Consider the following 15,105-nt stretch of genomic DNA (forward strand, 5'->3'; position numbering starts at 1 on the left):
ATGAGAGTGACTGGAAATGTCATGGTTTATTAATAAGCTTTTGAGATAAATTTGGTGGAATAAATGTATAAAACAGGGTGGTTGCAATACTCGTCAACAAACTATCAGTTGAACTAGAGTTATAAGCACTGCACTAATGAGATATTAATCATATTTGTTAATCTAAAGTCATATAATAGTGATGCTCATAATTGATAAAACTCAAAAGTGTTTGAAAAGCCATGGATGAAGAGTCTTCCTATTAAGAGATGGTCAGTTTCCTAAATGATGCCTCATTGCAAAGCAGTTGCACATGTCTGTCAATGTCAGCTTGCATAGAGAGAAGAATACAGAATGGGGTAGAACCTGTGTAGACTTTATAGCCATTTCTCATTTTTCTTGTTAACAGAACTCCAATTCTGCTCAGGCACTGGATAGCCATATACTAAAGAGAAGGTCATATATTTCAGAATGTACATATCAGGGGCTAATTTTGTTCAGCTAAGCCTATGATTATAATTCAGTTTTCATGCTGATGGCTCAAACATGTGGTTCACTTCTGGCTCAATAGAGATGAGGAAAAATCTGCAAGGAGGATTCTGGAAAAGACTTATTCTCACTGATAGCAAGGAAAAGTAGGGGCAAAATAAAAGTCTCTCTGATGGATTCTTTTGTGACTCCTGAAATTTTGGCACTCATTTTGGGAACATAAGTTGAGCCAGCATAAAAGAATTGGTCAACATACCTGTAGGCAGAGAAAAAGCATAGAAAGACCGACTCATTTTGATGTTAGATATCCACTAAATAAGCCAGTCATTCTGCCTCTGATCTTTTTATATGCAATATGAAATTTCTATACTGCCAAGTTAGCTTGGTTCGGTTCTTCTCTCACTTCCATATAGTTGATGCTCAGTATTCAATATATTGAAGCAGTTATTTGTGTTAGACATTCTTTCTGAGTGGATTTGAAAACATTGAAAGTTTATATCAGTGGCATGGGTATGTAAATTAGGGTTGCATTCATCCAAGTTTATAGGATAACTTTTAGGTAATATTATTCAAGTTTAGAGCAGAGAGGACCTAAGATAACATTTCCTGAATTTTCTTTCCATCTCACCATTTTACAAAGAATACAGTGAACTCCAGAAATGTTAATTGGCTTACCAAATATAGGCTAGCTTTCTGTATTTAGAACTTTATTTAGATCTATGTTTAAATACTTGTCTTTATTCCTGTTTCAATTTTCTTTACATTATACTATGCTTGTTCTTGAAGCTTAGGAACTAAATCAAATGTCTGATTTTAATTATTGCCTCAAAACCTTATGATGTAGTTGAGTCCTCTTTAAAAATCTTGGTGGTATTTATGAATTTTCCATATTAACCAACAGCCTGGGCTTAACTGTTGGTGTTGGCTAGTCACTGTCCATGGTGCTATCGTCGTGGAAAGAGGAAAAGAACTTCCTAATAATGACTTGATTCTTACTTTTTGATATTAGACAGTCATATTCCTATGGTATCATTTATATTAAATTTATATGCTAATTATTGCCCATTTTAAAAATAACTTATTCACTGTGTTTGTCTTGAAATTAAGATTTTTAAATTGTCTTTATTATATTGGTAAGAGTTTAGATGAATTTCTTCTCAGATTCTATATGGTCTGTAGTAGAATAGTTTAAAATTATAACAGGATAATATAGAAATTACGTGATTGAGTTTTACTTAGAAGTTTTTGGCAGTGGTTTAGAAGTGGTGATTTAATATATTTAATTTTTTCACATGTATATTGACATCTCATGCTGCCATAAATCAATTAGTCATATTAAGTTTAAGGAAAGTTACATACGTTCCTCAAAGTATTGTAATTTCCTTACTGAGGCCAATGAGACATATATGATCTAGCCTCCCTAGCCTCTTTCATGTCCTACTAAGCTCCTCCTTTTTTACTTGTTCCAGCAACAATTGCCTTCTTGCTGTTCCTGAAATACACCAGCATGCTCCAGTTTACAGTCTTAACTAAATTGTTCCCCCTCATAGGCGGCTCTTTTCTTCAAGTGTGCGTGGACTCACTCACCTCCTTCCTTCTGGTATTAGTTAAAATGTCACTTTCTCTGAATAGATAGCAAAAACCAGATAATTAAAATTGATTAAAAATATTGACAACATTGTTATAAGTCATATGATAAAAGGCCCAATAAACTGTTTTCATAAACCCCCTAAATTGTTTTCATGTTGCTGATAATAGATGCAACATAAGTGCTTCTTTGACCCTAATATCACAGAACAGCTCTCTTTGTAGTTATTTATTCAGCTCAAGTACGAAGAATTTCATATATAGTTTTTCATTTATACAACTCGATATGAGAACCCACTTTAGAGATAAAGAGGACAAGGTAACTTTCCCAAAGCCACTTGGCTTGTAAGTAATATAACTAGGAGTATACATGTTTTTAAATAATAGAGACTTTAATTTCTAAAAAGCATAATATTTATTTTAAAAATTTATAAAAGTTATAATTGAACTTTCCTTCTTTTCAGCAAACTTTATGCTTTTTTTTTTTTTGGTAAGAGCATTTTAGTGCTTTTCAAAGATAGGTTACATTATTTTGCTTCAAAACGTTTTCTCTTTTTTTCTTAAACTATTTTCAAGATAGAAGAATCTTTATCCAGTCATATGCAAAATTCAATAAAGCATAACTTTACATAAAAATGTGGAATTTTGGGATTTCCCTGTGGTCCAGTGGTACAGAATCCACCTTACAATGGAGGGGTTGCGGGTTCGATCACTGGTCAGGGAACTAAGCCCACGTGCCACAACTGCTGAGCTCACGCGCCTCAACTAGAGAGCCCACGTGCTGCAAACTACAGAGCCAGTGCACTCTAGAATCCGCACACCACAACTAGAGAAGAGAAAACCTGCATACCACAAGTAGAGAGAAGCCGGTGCACGGCAACAAAGAGCCCATGCCGCAACAAAAGAGATCCCTCATGCCTCAACGAAGATCCCCCATGCCACAACTAAGACCCTACACAACCAAAAAATAAATAAAAATAAATAATATTTTTTTAAAATGTAGAATTTTATGTCATCCAGATCTTTAAAAATCTCTAGAATTTAAGCCAGCATTGTTGAGTCCCATAAACATTAAAGTTCTCACCTTGACCCTGGACTCCAGCTCAGTTTCAGATATGGCTCTATTTTTTGTAAAGGATGTGAGCAAGACAATGATTTAAAAGAGAATACGCTGCAAGAATCTCTAATAATCCTAAAAGAGGCATTAAGTAAACCATGAAGATCATGTCTGAGTATGACCCCAGTGGATCCAAGAAAAGATTCATGGTAACATGGGAAATTTTGAGTATCTCTGTTTCACATGAGCGAAGTGGTAACAGCCCAGATAATTTAGGAACATCAAATGAATTGAATCAACTGACTTCATTAAAACATGACAAGTTTATACTGGGATAATTCAAGTTTTTCATTAAAATGACTTACATTAGTCCATGACCATGTATTTTGTTTGCCCACAAATGTAAATACAGTTATTTGAAACCCTGTTATTTATGAAGCCTGAAATAAACTTTTTTTTTTGCGGTATGCGGGACTCTCACCGTTGCGGCCTCTCCCGTTGCGGAGCACAGGCTCCGGACACGCAGGCTCAGCGGCCATGGCCCACAGGCCCAGCCGCTCCATGGCATGTGGGATCTTCCCGGACCGGGGCAAGAACCCGTGTCCCTTGCATCGGCAGGCGGATTCTCAACCACTGCGCCACCAGGGAAGCCCTGAAATAAACATTTTTAAAAATCAAAATGAAGAAGAGTGCTTGAAAGGGAATTTAAAAAAAAAAACTTAGAGAATTATGATACTGGGGCAAGTAGGGAAATAAAAGGAGGAGTGGTGGAGATTTTTTATAGGAAAGAATTACTGAGCAGCATATGCATAGGTGAAAACAAGTGTTGTTTTCCTAAATTCCATCATTATTTGCTCTGAGAGACAGTTAACAGTAGTTCTTCCACATATCTACCTGTTTTGACACATTGCCTATTGAATAAGCCAGATATGTGCCAGATAAATGGTTTTCTGACCATGAATCTGCTGGCTTGGGTGTAATTGCCCTGCCACAATTTGTTTATATACTTCATTCTACACTTTCCTTTTTCTGCTGCCTCTTAACCTCCCTGCTTCAGTTTGCAATAGTGGTTGATGCTAAAATGTGTAGCCCTGAGGAGACAATCCCAAAATGAATAAGACAGTCGGAGCCTGATACCATCAAGTAAAACAGACTCCTAATACTTGAGTTGCCTCAGTCTAAACGTAATGAAGCTTGCAGCTTGTCCTAAAATAAAACTTTAAAAAACTGTTTTAAAAACCTGTACTAAACTGACTAAAAAGGAAAATGGCTTGATTATTCTGATAGGATATTGGACAGAAAATGTTGCCCAGGACATGGTCTCTCTGTCTCTTAGCACTGATGGCAAAATGACCTTCTCTTTGACTTAAGAGATCATGTGTCTCAACTTGATGCTTCAATTATTTCTCATCTACCAGCACTTAATGGTGTTCCCAGAGTCTCCCAACATTATTAGAACAGTGTAGGTAAGACCAGATAGATATTGAATGGGAACTGACATTTTAGTAAAATCTTTAATACCACTCAGACCTAGCTAGCTATAAAAATACCTTTTCCTTTCTTTTCATCTCTTTTGCCTTCTCTTTTTCTTTTGCATTGTCATGAGAAAAGCTGAGATCACTTAAGTCCATAAATAGAAAAGCTTTCTGACTTCTCTAATTTACAGAACATCATACTTTTCTGATTTTCTTCTTACTTCTCTGACTTTTTCTTCTCAGCTTTTTTTTTTTCTGATTTCTGTTCCTTATTTTACTCTCTAGATGGAATATATTTGGCTATGTTTTGAATCTTTCTCTTTTCTATATACATAATAATGTATACATGATATATTTTCTCTCCGTATGCAATGTGTCATCTCTGTATAATGCATGTCTATATTCATAGTATATCTTCTCTACATACACACAAATGTATCACTCGTTAAAATGCTATTAATAAAGGAATATTTAATTATAGCCAAACAGATTCATGACATATTAGTTTCTAAAAACTTGGAAAACAATTGTGATCAATCAAACAGCATGTTATATAATAGAGAATATGCTTTCTGATATTAAGATTGTTTATATTTTAAGAGGTTGGACAGTAATTTTTTATCATTATTATCTTATGCTATTTATTTCATTTTCTATATATGTATACATATATAGTATATCTATATCATAATTCACATATATTTGTATACAGTAGAATAGCAAAAATATTATTCTTAAAACATAATAGATCGATGAATAAAATGATTCTTAAAATTTTTACACATTACCCCATTGTTTATTTAGCTGATTTTTAGATACAGATTTTAGCCGTTTTTTTAGATACAGATTTTATTAGACTCAATGGATATTCTGTGGCATTTATGATGGAATGATAAGGGATTAAAATTTTTACCAATGTATCATGCGTTAATCATATTTGGTGGTTCAAATGATCAAAATCACTAAGTTAAAATATTTCTCACTAAATATATTCATCACCTAACTATATTTTCTGTAACTCTCCTACACTACTTTGGCCTTTTCCAAAGAGTTGTAATTGGAGCTATAAATTGGAATAAAGCTAAAATAATTTATTGCTTAAAATGGTATATCAACTTTCTTTGGACAATCTAATGCTGAATTATCAAATACATGAAAACTCAATGGCTTAAGACAATAAGCATTTATTAGACCATGAGCCTGCAGTTCAGTGATTTACCTGGGGTTAGCTGGGGAGTTCTGTTCATTTTGGCTGGACTTATTCTCAGGTCTGGGAATCACCTATAAACTGATGTAGGCTGGTTATGGGAAAACTGGTGCAACTGACTCTGCTCCATGTGCCCTTAAATGTCTGGGTTGAGCATATTCTCTTAGTGAGGACAGACATGCAAGGACACAATTGAAAGCTTGGAAGTACTTCTCAAGTCTCTGTTTTTAAAGCACTTGCTAATATTCCATTGGCCAAAGCAAGTTTTATGCCCAAATCTATAGTAAGGGTGGGAGAGTACTGTTTGGTTTTAGGTCAAAAAACATGGACACTGAGTGGGGAGTAGGTAGTACCACAGTCTACTACCTATGGTATGAACACATTGGATACTACTATAAGGGATTATAATCATCTGTGTAACATATTAACGTAAACATATGTAATATCTCTCCCTCAAAAATTCTCATTCAAAGTGTATATGTGTTCAAAAATCCATACAGATGATTGAAATGTATAACCTGATTGGGAATCTCTAGACTAATAAGATTAATACCAAGAGATGTGCTGTGGCAATTTGATAGGCTTTAAGCAGAATATACTTAGATTTTTGGAATTGTCAAGCAGTTTACCAGGTTCAGGGCATCCACAAAAATTTTAGGAGAAGTAAGCCATGGATACAAGGGAAACTTTCTTCCTTATGGCTTGTGATTTATCCCTTGTGCTTTTCAAAATATAAAAATCAAGAACAGTAATATATCTAACATCAATAAAATGTTCCTCCTAGATACCTTGTTTCATGTTTTCACTTGGTTTTACTACCTACTTCATTTTATTATCCAGTTTTTTCCTTATCCAGACTTCCCAAAGGATCTGTCTTCATTCTATGACTTGCTCTGATTCAGTAGACTATTCTAATAATAACTTAGTAGTAAACTCTGACTCAAGCCTGTGCCACAAAATAAATTTACCTTTAGTATTTTAGTGTCATTGGAATTAATAATATGAGAATGTTATTTTCCAATTCCATCATAAAATGTTATTTTAGTACAAATATCTTGGTATGCCAGAAGTCAGGTTGAAAATACAGAAATGAGAAAAATATATGTGAAAATTGATTTATGAATACACATAAATGTATGCCAGGATTCTGCTAAGTTTTAACATAGGAAAAAAAAAACATAGACTGTTTTCTCTTTTAATTTTTCCATTTTTTTAATGTACTTCATTTACTGGCTTTAAAATAATCTGTCATCAAGAAACTTCAATTCTTATGAAAAAATAAGATTATTTTTTGTAGTCAAGAATATTATTGGTTTAGTTCCAGTTTTTGCCTATTTTTGCTTTTGTTGCCTGTGCCTTGGTGTTTTATCTGTGAAATCATTGCCAAGATGTCATGAAGCTTTTCTGCCTGTGTTTTCATCTAGAAGCTTTATAGTTTGGGGAGTTATGTTTAAGTCTTTAATCAATTTTAAGTTGATTTTTGTTTATGGTGGAAGATCAGGGTCCAATTCCACTTCTATGTATGGGGATATACATTTTCCTAAACACCATTTATTGAAGAGACCACCCTTTCCTCATTGCGCATTCTTGGCACCCTCATCGAAGATCAGTTGACCATATGATGTGTGGATTTATTTCTGGGTTTTCTGTATTCTGTTCCTTTGGTCTAAATGTCTTTCCTTACACTAATACCATACTGTTTTAATTACTGTAGCTTTGTAATATATTTTGAAACGAGGATGTGTGATGCCTTCAGCTTTGTCCTCCCTTCTCCAGGTTTTTGGGTTATTTGGGTTTTTTATGCTTCCAAATACAGATTAGATTGTTTTTTTCTATGTCTATAAAAAATGCCATTGGGATTTTTGATAAGGATTGCATTGAATCTATAGATTGCTTTTGGTAGTGTGGACATTTTAACAATATTAAGTATTCCAGTCAAACTAAAAATCTTCGCCACAGGAAAGGAAACAATCAATAGGTTGAAACAACTAACAGTAGCATTAAAAAATGAGCTAAGGATTTGAGTAGACATGTTTCCAAAGAAGAAATACAAATGGCCGACAGGTTTATGAAAAGATGGTCAATGTCATTAATCATTAGGTAAATACAAATCACAACTACAGTGAGGTATCACTTCCTACCTGTTAGGATGGATATTAAAGGAAAAAGACAATAAGTGTTGAGGATGTGAAGAAATTGGAACCCTTGCACCAGTTTGCATTTTTTGGAATGCAAAATGGTGAAGCCACTATGGAAAACAGTATAGAGGTCCATCAAAAGATTAGAAATAAAACTACCTCATGATCCAGCAATCTCACTTCTGGGTATTTATCTAAAATAATTGAAATTAGGGTCTCAAAGAGATAGTAGCACTCCCATATTGTAGCACTATTCACAATAGCCAGATATGGAAACCAGTGTATCCATCGGTGGGTGATTGGATTAAGAAAATGTGGTATAAACACACAATGGAATATTATTCAGCCTTAAAAAAGAAGGAAATTGTGCAACATGTGAAAACATGGATGAACTTTAATGACGTGCTAAGTGAAATAAGCCATCCACAGGAGGATAAATACAGCATGATTCCACTTTTATGAGATATCTAAAGCAGTCAAACTCAAAGAAGTAGGGAGTAGAATGGTGGTTGCCAGGGACAGGAGGGAAGAGAAAATGGGAAGCTTCTAACCAATGGGTATGGAGTTTCAGTAATGCGAACTGAATACGTTCTCGAGATCTGCTGTACGCTCTCATGCCTAGAGTTAATAATATTGTATTATACACTTAAAAATCTATTAGGACAAATCTCATGTTAATTTTTACAGTAATTACCACAGTATAATACAAATAAAAAATAATATTATTGGGTAAATTAGAATTAAATGCCATATTTGAAGAAGCTATTTAAATGCATGATCTACAAGGCCTGGTTTCAGAAAGATGGACCAGAGAAACTCTAAAGTGCTTGAGGCATGTTTCCTGGCACCATCTTCCGTCACCTTTTTGGAGGCTGAAGCCAAGACTCATAGCTTAAAGGGTGGGATGTTGATTGTCAATGAGTTACTAATCAAAAGCTGAGCCCCCAGATTTCCAAACCAGACATATTTGCAAAACCATTGCAGTTTCTTGTTTTTCTTCCTGTACCAGCTATTCATCTCACACTCCTGAAAAGCAATGCATGACTTCATTCATTATGATCTATGCTTCAGTTTGAACAGTTCAGGAATATTCATCAAGATTTGCCATTAATCAGTTAAAGATGTTCATAAACAAAGCCAATGAATAATTCATGTAAAATCAAGTACATGTGCTCTCATGATGAATAATCATGAACTGATCTGGAATTTGTTAATGACTTATGAATATTTATCTCTCGATGGTACTCCTGTGCAATTCACAATTCCATGAAAACTGCCTCCTTTTAGATTTCACCTTGTACTTTTGCTGAAGATGCCTTTGGGACCATTAAGTATCTTTTCTAAAGGATTATAATACAATAAAAATTCTGAATGTGCTGTCATCTGCAGGACGTACTAAACACACAAAAAATCTAATTTATTTCCATAGTCTCAATCTGGCAGATTTTTCTTAGATAATATTGTGTTTCACCATATGGTCTTCTTATATGACAGGAAGATTGCTATGTGAGGCTCACTTAACCAGTCAGATGTGAAAAATGTAAAAAAAGTAAATCAAACTGAAAATCAAATGCCGGAAATAACATTTTTCTTAAGCAGCTGCTAATCTTATGCCAGGTGCACAGTGTGCTGCTCTTCAGTGAATGTCTTCTTCGTGTGTCCTCTGGCCACTTGGAAATTGGAAATTTCACAACAACTTTGGATTAGGTATTTATGTGACATGAGATACTTCAGCCTAGAATTGTCATCAGCTGGCCCTTCTCAGGACGAGGAAAATTAACAAGCAACATTTTTGGAACACTTCAAGTGTTCCAAGTGCTTGGCAATCATTTACCAGTTAATCCTCCTTTGAGGGAGGTCAGCCCTCTGCCCGAATTTTCGCATGAAGTATTTCACGCAGATGTGAAATAATCTCTAAAAAGGCCCCAGTGCAGCAAATCTGGGGAAAAAGAAATAATCGAAGACAGACCTGGGCCACATTGAGGAGCAAGAAAATTACACCTTTGGTTGCCCATGTGGAGGTTCTTGCTGCAAGCTTCTCTTATTCTAAGCACAACCAGGAATCAATTTATTCTTCACTGCAATCCTAAGAAGTTGGTACTAGCATTGTCTCTATTACACAGATGAGTAAACTCAGGCACACAATGGGTAAATCAACTGTTCAGTATACTGCTAGTAAGTGACAGAGCTGGAATTCAAATCCATGCAGCAGGGCTCCAGACTGGGCTTGTAACCATTCTGATATGCTATCTCTACTTCCCTGTGATGCTTCTGCTCTCCCATTTTGTGTCCTACCAATCAGGATCATCCCACCATATCTAGTCCACCCTAGCAATCAACTGTATACACATTTCTGCAAAGTTTTCCCAACAAAGCTTGTTTTATGTCCAGTTACTCTCTTTTCTCTGTTAGGGAACTACTAAATTATCCCTACTATGCCCCTCTATTTGCTCCCTGAAGTGTTTTGAAAAAGAAAACTTTGGAAATGCTTTTAAAATACCATATAAGTAGGTATGTACTGTGTCTGTTTTAAAAGACTAGCTATTCAGAAAAAAAGTGGAATTTTATATCATTGTTTTCTCCAGAAAATCTTAAAATGTATCTGGCTTCTTAGAATGGTGGGGTGCTTTTGCAGTTAAGCCAGGGAGGGGATCATCTAACTGGGTGTGCACACAGTAGTGATGAGGGCAGGATTGAACCAGCAAAGAAAATCACGTGTTCCTCCAGACCTTATATCCAAGATGCCAGGACATTTTTATAAGTGTAAGTGTGGTATTGTTGGGTGTATTCAGGCAAACTACTTTGAGACTATAAATCCCATTGATGTCACACATTGGGTGGTTAAATTCTTCAATTTACAATGAAAGTTAATGGTTGCTATGAGCTCAGTCTCTATTCATAATTATTATTCTATTTGGAGGGAGAAGGGGGAGGTCTATGAACTATTTTGCTTTCCATAGAGTTCAGGACAATTTCACACACTTTTAAGTGTTTATTTCTGGACCAAGCTTTAGATATGTATACAGATTTTTAAAACACTTCTCCCGCATTTCATCAAAAGGTTAGTAGTGTTTTTTATAACCAATAATTTTTAATAAATATTAATGGTACAATGGGAAGGATATCTTACTGTTTCAAAACGGCTGTTAATGGTCAATATAATGATATAACAAAGAAAGTATGAAGTCTATTTAAGAGGCTGAATTGAAAAAACTAGGTTCTTAGAAACATTTCTAAAATTACCCAAAATGGTGATCTTCATAGAGTATCTTTTTTTTTTTTAACATCTTTATTGGAGTATATTTGCGTTATAGTGTTGTGTTAGTTTCTGCTTTATAACAAAGTGAATCAGTTATATGCATATGAATATCCCTATATCCCCTCCCTCTTGTGTCTCCCTCCCACCCTGCTTATCCCACCCCTCTAGGTGGTAGCAAAGCACTGAGCTGTTCTCCCTGTGCTATGCGGCTTCTTCCCACTAGCTATCTGTTTCACATTTGGTAGTGTATATATGTCAATGCTACTCTCTCACTTCGTCCCAGCTTACCCTTCCCCCTCCCTGTGTCCTCAAGTCCATTCTCTACGTCTGTGTCTTTATTCCTGTCCTGCCGCTAGGTTCTTCAGAACCATTTTTATTTTTTTGAATTCCATATATATGTGTTAGCATATGGTATTTGTTTTTCTCTTTCTGACTTACTTCACTCTGTATGACAGTCTCTAGGTCCATCTACCTCACTACAAATAACTCAATTTCATTTCTTTTTATGGCTGAGTAATATTCCATTGTATATATGTGCCACATCTTCTTTATCCATTCATCTGTTGATGGACACTTAGGTTGCTTCCATGTCCTGGCTGTTGTAAATAGAGCTGAAATGAACATTGTGGTATGTGACTCTTTTTGAATTATGGTTTTCTCAGGGTATATGCCCAGTAGTGGGATTGCTGTATGGTAGTTCTATTTCTGTTTTTTTAAGGAACCTCCATAGTGGCTGTATCAATTTACATTCCCACCAACAGTGCAAGAGGGTTTGTTTTTCTCCACACCCTCTCCAGCATTTATTGTTTGTAGATTTTTTGATGATGGCCATTCTGAGCGGTGTGAGGTGATGCCTCATTGTAGTTTTGATTTGTATTTCTCTAATGATTAGTGATGTTGAGCATCCTCTCATGTGTTTCCTGACAATCTGTAGATCTTCTTTGGAGAAATGTCTGTTTAGGTCTTCTGCCCATTTTTGCATTGGGTTGTTTGCTTTTTTTTTTTTTTTTTTGATATTCAGCTGCATGAGCTGCTTGTAAATTTTGGGATTAATCCTTTATCAGTTGCTTCATTTGCAAATATTGTCTCCCATTCTGAGGGTTGTCTTTTCGTCTTTTTTATGGTTTCCTTTGCTGTACAAAAGCTTTTAAGTTTCATTAGGTCACATTTGTTTATTTTTGTTTTTATCTCCATTTCTCTAGGAGGTGAGTACAAAAGGATCTTGCTGTGATTTATTTCATAGAGTGTTCTACCTATGCTTTCCTCTAAGAGTTTTATAGTGTCTGGCCTTAACGTTTATGTCTTTAATCCATTTGGAGTTTATTTTTGTGTATGGTGTTAAGGAGTGTTCTAATTTCATTCTTTTACATGTAGCTGTCCAGTTTTCCCAGCACCACTTCTTGAAGAGGCTGTTTTTCCTCCATTGTATGTTCTTTCATCCTTTGTCATAGATGAGGTGACCATTTGTGCGTGGGTTTATCTCTGGGCTTTCTATCCTATTCCATTGATCTATATTTCTGTTTTTGTGCCAGTACCATACTGTCTTGATTACTGTAGCTTTGTAGTATAGTCTGAAGTCCGGGATTCCTCCAGCTCTGTTTTTCTTTCTCAGGATCGTTTTGTCTATTCAGGATGTTTTGTGTTTCCATACAAATTGTGAAATTTTTTGTTCTAGTTCGTGAAAAATGGCTTTGTTCTAGTTCTGTGAAAAATAGGGATTGCATTGAATCTGTAGATTGCGTTAGGTAGTATAGTCATTTTCACAATGTTGATTCTTGAAATCGAAGAACATAGTATATCTCTACATCTTTTTGTATCATCTTTAATTTTTTTCATCAGTGTCTTATAGTTTTCTGCATACAGGTCTTTGTCTCCTTAGGTAGGTTTATTCCTAGATATTTTATTCTTTTTGTTGCAGTGGTAAATGGGAGTGTTTCGTTAATTTCTGTTTCAGATTTTTCATCATTACTGTATAGGAATTCAAGAGATTTCTGTGCATTAATTTTGTATCCTGATACTTTACCCAATTCATTGATTAGCTCTAGTAGTTTTCTGGTAGCATCTTTAGGACTCTCTACATATAGTATCACGTCATCTGCAAACAGGGACAGTTTTACTTCTTCTTTTCCGATTTGGATTCCTTTTATTTCTTTGTCGTCTCTCATTGCTGTGGCTAAAACTTCCAAAACTGTGTTGAATAATAGTGGTGAGAGTGGGTAACCTTGTCTTGTTCCTGATCTTAGAGGAAATGGTTTCAGTTTTTCATTATTGAGAATGATGTTGGCTGTGGGTTTGTCCTATGTGGCCTTTATTATATTGAGGTAAGTTCCCTCTATGCCTACTTTCTGGAAGGTTTTTATCACAAATAGGTGTTGAATTTTGTCAAAAGCTTTTTCTGCATCTATTGAGATTGTCATATGGTTTTTATCCTTCAGTTTGTTAATATGGTGTATCACATTGATTGATTTGCATATATTGAAGAATCCTTGCATTCCTGGGATAAACCCCACTTCATCATGGTGTATGATCCTTTGAATGTTCTGTTGGATTCTGTTTGCCAGTATGTTGTTGAGGATTTTTGCATCTGTCTTCATCAGTGATATTGGCCTGTAGTTTTCTTTTTTTGTGACATCTTTGTCTGCTTTTGGTATCAGGTTGATGTTGGCTTCATAGAATGAGTTGGGAGTGTTTCTCCCTCTGCTATATTTTGGAAGAGTTTGAGAAGGATAGATGTTAGCTCTTCTCTAAATGTTTGATAGAATTTGCCTGTGAAGCCGTCTTGTCCTGGGCTTTTGTGTGTTGGAAGATTTTTAATCACAGTTTCCATTTCAGTGCTTGTGATTGGTCTCTTTATATTTTCTATTTCTTCCTGGTTCAGTCTCGGAAGGTTGTACTCTTCTAAGAATTTGTCCATTTCTTCCAGGTTGTCCATATTATTGGCATATAGTTGCTTGTTGTAATCTCTTATGATCCTTTGTATTTCTGCAGTGTCACTTGTTACTTCTCATTTGTCATTTCTAATTCTGTTGATAGGAGTCTTCTCCCCATTTTCTTGATGAGTCTGGCTAATGGTTTATCAATGTTGTTTATCTTCTCGAAGAACCATCTTTTACTTTTATTGATCTTTGCTATCGTTTCCTTCATTTCCTTTTCATTTATTTCTGATCTGATCTTTATGATTTCTTTCCTTTTACTAACTTTGGGGTTTTTTTGTTTTTCTTTCTCTAATTGGTGTAAGGTTATGTTGTTCATTTGAGATGTTTCTTGTTTCTTGAGGTAGGATTGTATTGCTATAAAGTTCCCTCTTAGAACTGCTTTTGCTGCATCCCATAGGCTTTGGGTCATCATGTGGTCATTGTGATTTGTTTCTAGGTAGTTTTTGATTTCCTCTTTGCTTTCTTCAGTGATATCTTGGTTATTTAGTAGCGTATTGTTTCGGCACCATGTGTTTGTATTTTTTACACATTTTTTTCGTACCTGATTCTAGTCTCATAGCGTTGTGATTGGAAAAGGTACTTTATACAATTTCAGTTTTCTTAAATTTACTAAGGCTTGATTTGTGACCCAAGAGATCATCTATCCTGGAGAATGTTCCTTGAGCACTTGAGATGAAAGTGTATTCTGCTGTTTTTGGATGTTTTTTATGTTATTGTTTATAAGTATCAATTAAGTCCACCTTGTTTAATGTGTCATTTAAAGCTTGTGTTTCCTTATTTATTTTCATTTTGGATGATCTGTCCATTGGTGAAAGTGGGGTGTTAAACTTCCCTACTGTAATTTTGTTACTGTTGATTTCCCCTTTTATGGCTGTTAGTATTTGCCTTATGTATTGATGTGCCCCTGTGTTGGGTGCATAAATATTTACAATTTTTATATCTTCTTCTTGGACGGATCCCTTGATCATTATGTAGTAT

The sequence above is a fragment of the Lipotes vexillifer genome, unplaced genomic scaffold, assembly GCF_000442215.2.
Source record: "Lipotes vexillifer unplaced genomic scaffold, Lipotes_vexillifer_v1.1 scaffold489, whole genome shotgun sequence".
In the NCBI taxonomy this organism is placed as follows: domain Eukaryota; kingdom Metazoa; phylum Chordata; class Mammalia; order Artiodactyla; family Lipotidae; genus Lipotes; species Lipotes vexillifer.